The 7,820-nt window shown below is 31.8% G+C and overlaps 1 long non-coding RNA gene across 2 annotated transcripts; it reads right to left on the bottom strand.

Moving 5' to 3' along the window:
* Window positions 1-977: 977 nt before the first annotated feature.
* LOC125496996 (uncharacterized) lies at window positions 978-2,886 on the bottom strand. Of its 2 annotated transcripts, none has more exons than XR_007273491.2 (2): window positions 2,675-2,886; window positions 978-1,522 (listed from the first exon to the last, which is right to left on the bottom strand). It is a non-coding gene; the product is annotated as an uncharacterized LOC125496996 (long non-coding RNA). The 2 variants fall into 2 exon arrangements; XR_008969078.1 differs by having other exon boundaries at window positions 978-1,475.
* Window positions 2,887-7,820: the final 4,934 nt, after the last annotated feature.

Raw genomic sequence — 7,820 nt, 5'->3', positions numbered from 1 at the left:
ACTTCAATTCATACACTAAAATTTTGACATCTCACCCCTAGGAACTTTCAACCCATTATCTCTCTCTAAAGCATTCGAAGTACTCTTTTATCGGCCGCCGAACCTTCCGAACCAGCTAACACATATATAAATTGCATATTTGGTGCACATGCACCTAGTGCACAGGCACCTAAAACATCGGTAGAAATAGTATTTTTTATTGACGTGTATCTTGATTTGTAATCAGTAGAGACAGTCACATGAATTAAAGTTTCATCTAAAGCGCCAATGCAATTCTAAAAAAAATAAGTATTGGTTATTAAATTTACATGTAAAGAACTAACCCTTTTAATAAATGGAAAAAACGGCATATTGTTACCTTAAACCACTTCCACCTTTCATCAGTACTATCCTAAGGAATCGGCTGGGGTTTCTTAAGTAAAACTCTCGAAAGTTTAAGTACTGCTCTTAAAACATCATGAAAATGCCTACTAATTGTTTCTCCCAATCTCTGAAAATCATATTTAATCTCTCTATTTTTCTCCTCAAATGCAAGGATATGCAAGAACAAAACCATCATTTCCTCCACTACCATATTCTTAGTATCTCTTAACCCTCCAATTTCACGAACCAATGAACAAAGGATGTTAAATGTGTGACGATCCATCCTAAGTTGTTCAATGCAAGTGATAGCACTTCGAACTATCATGCCATCTAAATGTGCTAGTCTATGAATTGGATTATATGTACTAGATTCCCTCAACATCCTTCGTACTCGTCTCCTTAAAATATAAGTCAACATGATTATTATCATAACGATCACTCTTCTTATGCTACGTCTCTTCATAGCAAACCAAAAAAACAAAAATTACCTAGGAGACCGTTGAAGGTGTGCCATTACCGGGGAAAAAATTCATAGCATAATACAAGCATTTATTAGATACAAGCTAGATTTATGCAAAAATTATAGTCAATTAAATTATTTTTAGTAAACACAATTAAAAAGATAATGTTTAAGATATATATAGTCAACTAGAAACATGATGGACCTGATTTTTTTTTTTTTTGGAGGTACATGAGGTACTAGTGGATCCCTATCTCAGGGAAATATCCACCAGAAACCTAAAACTAGTAGAATCCCTATCTCAGGGAGAGACTACTAGATAACTAAATTACAAGAAAAAAGAAAAAAAAAACTAGTTCTAAAACAGCAGCCCCACAGCGGTGGAGGAGGCCGCTCAATCGCTTTGGCTCCAAATCGCTTCAGATCTGGCCATATGGTCTCCTTGTTTCGGTTGCTGAGCCACCAGCGGCGGCGGTCGGAGTCGATGTCGGCGACATCGATCTGGGCAGACGTTCGCTTCTTTGCAACGGACGAATCTTCACCTCCTTTTTTCACAGCTTCTCTCACCAGCCTTATCCACCCAGGGAGAGAAGAGTTGTTGCCCGGGCTAAATCGGAGCAAAGACCCACCGATGGCGGAGGGTTGAGTAAATCTGGCGAAGGGACCGACCAATCAATTAGATTGCAAGGCACAGATGGCCTGTATACCAAAAGTTTCAGCATTGATTCTCTAATATGAGTAAGTAATGAATTATACACAAGTCATGGTCATCCACACGCGCCACAACATATCAATTTTTTGTTTATGGTCACACAGAGAAAGACACCCAAAAAACTACACTCTCTAGAGCTAAAGGCTACAAAGTATGAACCACAATATCACAAACACGTCACGCATTCTTACCGATGACCAAAATCAAACTTAGGCCACTTGGTTATGAAAACATCTATCTATCATCTACAAATGTTGCACTAGCAAACATCAAATGCAATAGGGATTGATAAGCACTAATCTCACATATTATCATCATAAACCACAAGACAATAATTTGTACAAAAGCAGCAGACTTTCCCCAAAAGTTCATATGTATTGTTATCGCATTAGTTACATGGGCCATTGGTTTTCTTGTCAAATTCATCTATTCAAGAAGAACTCATTTTCACTACTCTTGCCAGATCAATAACAAAAACGAGAAAGTTCATCTTCAGAACTGCTGATCTTGAAACCAGACATAGTCGAAAAGCACTATAGGAGCTCAACATGTGACATCATAGCAGATCAGAAACCTTATCGAATCTTTTTCTTAAAATTTTAGCTTTGTATCTACTAGTCTGGATTGGTTAGTCATCAGGCATTGTACATCTTGACCACCACAACCCTTGAAGTAGGATAGATACAGGATTGTCATTGACGTTGTAAACTTATTTTGGGGCAAAAATCCATGAAAGTCAAGAACCAAAAGCAGATTCACATAATCAGATTTGAAAGAAAACAAGCAAATTAGAACATCAGATTCACACAATCAAATTTGAAAGAAAACAAGCAAATTAAAACAAGCAGATTCACACTCAAATCAAGCACAATGAACGTAAACAAGCAGATTTGAAAGACAACAAGCAGAATAGAGCAAGTAGATTCACATACAATTATAATGGAACAAAGAACAAATTCGAATTCAAAGACAATCGCAGCTACAAAATAGGAAGATAAAACCGATAATCAGATTTTCTCTCAAATTGGAAGAAAAAATATTAACTAGAAGAAAACAAATCAAAAGGACTGAAAATCTTCGTCCAAAATTTTAATACAATTTATTTACCGAAAATCTATTCAAATGACTAAAATTTTCACCTGAGATTCAATTCAATTCAACTGAAAATTCGAGCATATCGTGATGAAATTATCTGGCAGCCATGGATGTAGATATGGGAGGAGAGAGAAAACTAGGGTTTTTTCGGCTTAGATTAGATTAGAGTTAACTACCTATTAAGGACTTGAATTATAAGGGGGCGTTTGGTTTGAGAGTTTTAAGAAAGAGAAAGGAAATTGAGTTCTTTGTTTCCCTTTCTGAGTGTTTAGTTAGTGTGTTTTTTCAAATCCTTTACCTCTTTTTCTTATTATGATTACTCTCCTTTCCCTTAGATTGATCCTCCACCACCCCCAAGGTTTGGGATTACCCCATATCCCTCTACCATATTATTATTATTATTATTATTATTATTATTATATTATTATTATTATTTTATTATTATTATTATATTTTATTATTATTATTATTATTATTATTATTATTATTATTATTATTATTATTATTATTATTATTATTATTATTATTATTATTATTATTATTATTATTATTTTATTATTATTATTATTAAATAATAATAATAATAATAATTATCATTATTATTTAATATTATTAATAATATTACTATTTGTTATTTATTATTATTATTATATATTATTATTATTATTTATTATTATAATTTTAATTATCATTATTATTTTAATTATTATTATTATTTTGATTAGTATTATAATTATTTTATTATTTTAATTATTATTATAATTATTTTATTATATTAATTATTATTATAATTATTTTATCATATTAATTATTATTATATTATTTTATTAATATTATTTGTTATTGATATTACTATTAAATAATAATGATAATATCCATTGGCTTTAACGTTCCCAACCAAACAACATTTTTAATCAAAGGAAGACCCTTTCCATTCCTCTTGTAACCTTTTCTCATACCCTTTCCCTTTCCTCTCAACGAACCAAACGCCCCTTAAGTCTTTTTTTCCAATAAGGACCTAAACTATGTATTTGTTCCACTAAGGGCTTAGAAACATAACGGTAGACTTTACTACTAAAGCATAGAATTAAAGAAAAGTTGGAAAAAAAACCAAAACCTCTCATACAGTCAGACTTTACTAATAAAGCATATAATTAAAAAAAAAGTTGAAAGAAAAACAAAACCTCTCACTCTAAGCAGGTAAGCGAATAGGTTTGCCGCCATAAACATCTTCCTCCCCCATTTACACTATTTCTATAGTGGAGAGATACTCCATAGGTAAAAAAAACACACATAATTGACCACTTTTTACCACCGCAAATTTGTAGGTGGTCTAGAGACCACGTAGAGCATCATGTTCTCTGTGCAAAACGCACACAACAATTTTTAAAACACCTGATTTTTTTTAACCTAAAATATATGTTCTTTACTATTATACTATGTTTTTTTTCAAGTATTTTTTTTTACCTAGAAAATATGTTCTTTAAAAAAAATTATGATTACCTACTTTTTTTGTGAATGAAAATTATACAAGTCTTAATATTGAAATTCATGTTCTTTTTTAGTACTCATGTTCTTTTATAGTTGGAGATTAAACACCATACAAATTACAAAAGAACATGTGTATATAATACTCGAGAAACAAAATACTATTATAAATTCATAAATATAAAAATAAGCATGAAAAGATTATTAAGGTATAAAACAAAGAACACCATATTATTGTAAAAGAACATAAGCATATAAGACTTTGTAGCTTTCAATTATTTTGTTTTATTTTTCCACTTCTCTACCTGTCATTTTCATTACTTGTATTTTTAGTCCTTTGTTGAAGAATGCATATCGAGCATTTTTTTTTGTTTCTGAATTACATATTTACATATGCATATGTTTTGTAATTCTTTTTATGGTGTTTTTTGTTTGATATTTTCATGTTCTTTTTATGTTTATTTTCATTTTGTTGGTTTTTTTATAATATTTTGTATCTCAAGTCTTATATGCTTATGTTCTTTTATAATTAGTATGATGTTCTTTGTTTGGTACCTTCATGTTCTTTTGTATGTTTTTATTCATTTTTGTGATTTTTTTAAAAATTTTGTAATTTTTTTTCTTAAGTCTTATATGCTTATGTTCTTTTACAAAAGGAATTTTTGGGGAGTTATACATTTTTTTTAAAAAAATTTATTTCCTTTTCTTCAAATTGGGTTTGATGTTGAAGGTTATGCGTTTTAGAGTAGGACCACATAGAGGAAGGTGGTCTCTAGTCCACCATCCACGCTTTGCTTTTTACCACAATGGTAGCAACTTATCTCTAAAATCAAAAGTTTGATTGTGTTTTCCTCATCAACAAACAGTATAACTGAAGCATTGAATTGTCAAGGTATGTTTAGTTTCCCTTTTTTGTTGATAAATAAGTTGGATGTAGTTGTATTATTTTGAAATTCATTTTCATGGTATGTTGGAAAGTTCATGATTCTTCATATTTTCACAATTTACAGAAACATAATTTGGAAATTAGAATTTTCGTAAAATTTGGGTTTGGATGAAATTAACAAAATGCTAAAATAATAATTATATTCATTATCATTTTTTTTAACTGAAAATGATCAAGAAACGCAATTTAGTTGTGCATCATGGAGGCTATTGGAGGAAGAACCAAAAATTGGAGTATGTGGGTGGTAAAGTTTCAATTTTTGATGATTTACATGATTCAATTGACTTTTCCCGTGTCAATAGTCTGGTTGCTTCTCTAGGCTATACTAATGTTTCTAAAATGCATTATAAGAATCCTCGTAAAGATACTTTAGACACTGGCCTCAAGTTTTTAAGTGATGATAATAGCATTTTTATGCCTTTTGTTAGTTCTCTGATTGAATATGGTGAAATTTATTTATACTTAGAGCATGAATTTTATAGTGATCATCGCGATCTTGATTGTTTAAATGTGAATATCCCTTTAATGTCTTTATTAAATGATGAGCTAGACCATGTGGTTGATACTATAAGTGGCGATGATATTGCAAATGTCATTGTCGATGACATTGACTATGATGAAAATGGCTCTGATAATGAAGATGTCGAACTAAGGGAGGCTAGGGATATTATAAAGCATTACAATAAGTTAGATGAGGAATTAGAAGAAGAACTTAATTGTTTAGAAAGAGTTGCTGCAAGAAGAAGGTGTGATAATCTAAATGTTGATGGAGAGGATGAGGACTCATCTGAGTTTGATAGTCCAGTTGAGTCATCTGATGAGGATGCAGGTCACTTAGTTCTAGTACCATCAAAGAAGAGTCGTGTGATGAAGAAAGGAGTTTACAGAAGTAACACATTACCCCAGGACACACATTTCTCAATTGGTAAAGAATTTCTCAATGCAAAGCAGTTTCGAAAAGCTCTAAGTGACTACTGTGTTAATAATGGGAAAGATGTCAAGTATACTAAGAATCACAAGGATAGAGTAGGTGCAAAGTGTAATACAAAGGGGTGTGAGTTGCACATTTGGGCTTCTTTAGAGAAGAGCAAGACAAGTTTTACAGTGAAGACTTATAATGGTAACCATAGTTGTAGTAGAAAGCAAAAGTCAAAGAAAATTAGATCTCGATGGCTTGCTGAACACTACCATAGTAAGTTCAAGGTCAATCCTTACTGGAAAATGCAAGAAATTGTTGATACTGTATGAAACGAGTGGGGCAGAAAATCTCAATCAAGATGGCTTAAGATGCTAGGAAATTAACTCAACTGATAGTATTAGGAGAGTATAAAGAGCAGTTTGCCCTTCTCCCTAGATATGCAGCTGAAATTATGAAATCTAATTCTTCTAATACAGTCAAGTTCAGACTAGATGGAGGTCAATTTATGTCTGTGTATTTTTGTTTTGATGCTTTAAGAAAAGGATTCTTGAGTGGGTGCAGGCCTTTTATTTCAGTGGATGGTTGTTTTCTAAAGGGGCTTTATGGAGGGCTGCTTTTAGTAGCTGTAGGGAGAGATGGGAACAATCAGATGTTCCCTATAGCGTGGGCTGTAGTTGATGTCGAAAATGAAGATAATTGGTCTTGGTTTCTATCATTGTTGGAGGATGATTTGGGAATTGTCAACGGGGCAGGGTTTACTTTAATGTCAGATCAACAAAAGGGTTTGGTTAATGCCATTAGTGTTGTATTTCCAGAAGCAGAAATTAGATGTTATGCTAGACCTGTTTATTGCAATTTCAGACAAAAAATTGGTGGGGGAAAAGAGTATAGGTTGCATTTCTGGAAAATTGCAAAATCAACCACTGAAAATGAGTTCAAAGAAAGGCTTTATAAGTTTAGCCTCGTATGTCCAACTGGTGCTGAAGATTTCTTAAATAGAAATTATAGCGTACTTGACAATCTCTCGCGTATCAATGGTAACATAGCTCAATGGTTCCCAAATTCTTGCTCAAGATTAGTTTTCAGGTACTTGCATTATAGACTTGACCCATTAATATAAATTATACTTCTCATGCTACTAACAATTTTTTTCTTATCTATAAGGACATGAACTTCACCATCTGATAAATTTTCAACTTACATGGGATATGAAAAAGAGCATCAAATTCATGTAAATAAGAAGGTAGCTAGTATAATTGTATTATTTTCTTTGCTATGTTGCTTCATTAAGTACTTCAATTGTATTTCTTGTAGTCTTCTATAACAATAATTTTCTGCTTTTAATGTTAACACTTTACTCTCGTAGGAAAATTGCAAACTCAGCTTTTTGAAGAATTGAATATAGCAAAACTTATGCTTTTTGGGAAAGATGTTGCAAGTAGTATCAAGGAAGATAAAAAGATCGAAGGGGCTGCACTATTTAATTGCACATCAATTTTTGACTTCATTCAATTTGGAAACGTAATATTTGCTTATTTGAGGATAATTGTCACTTTCTTTTTCTTTTAAATGGATAATTGTCACTTAATTATTGAATTTTTTTATTTTTCTTTATTGAATTTCATATCCAATTGCTACTTTAATGGTAGTTAACGGTGTTGGATTATAATCCCTTGGTGGAACAGTATTGTAGTTTAGGTCCTCAATGGAAAAAAGAGGTATAGTTTAGGTCCTCAATGGGTAGTTAACTCGATTAGATTATGAGAGGAGAGAGAAAACGATGGCTTTTATATTACCCGTGTTCCTAGCAACTTGAATGAGAAGCGACACGCGTGTT

This window comes from Beta vulgaris, chromosome 4, assembly GCF_026745355.1.
Source record: "Beta vulgaris subsp. vulgaris cultivar EL10 chromosome 4, EL10.2, whole genome shotgun sequence".
Taxonomy (NCBI): domain Eukaryota; kingdom Viridiplantae; phylum Streptophyta; class Magnoliopsida; order Caryophyllales; family Amaranthaceae; genus Beta; species Beta vulgaris.
The sequence above is the reverse complement of the archived record's forward strand: the minus strand, read 5'-3'. Positions and strand labels throughout refer to the sequence as shown.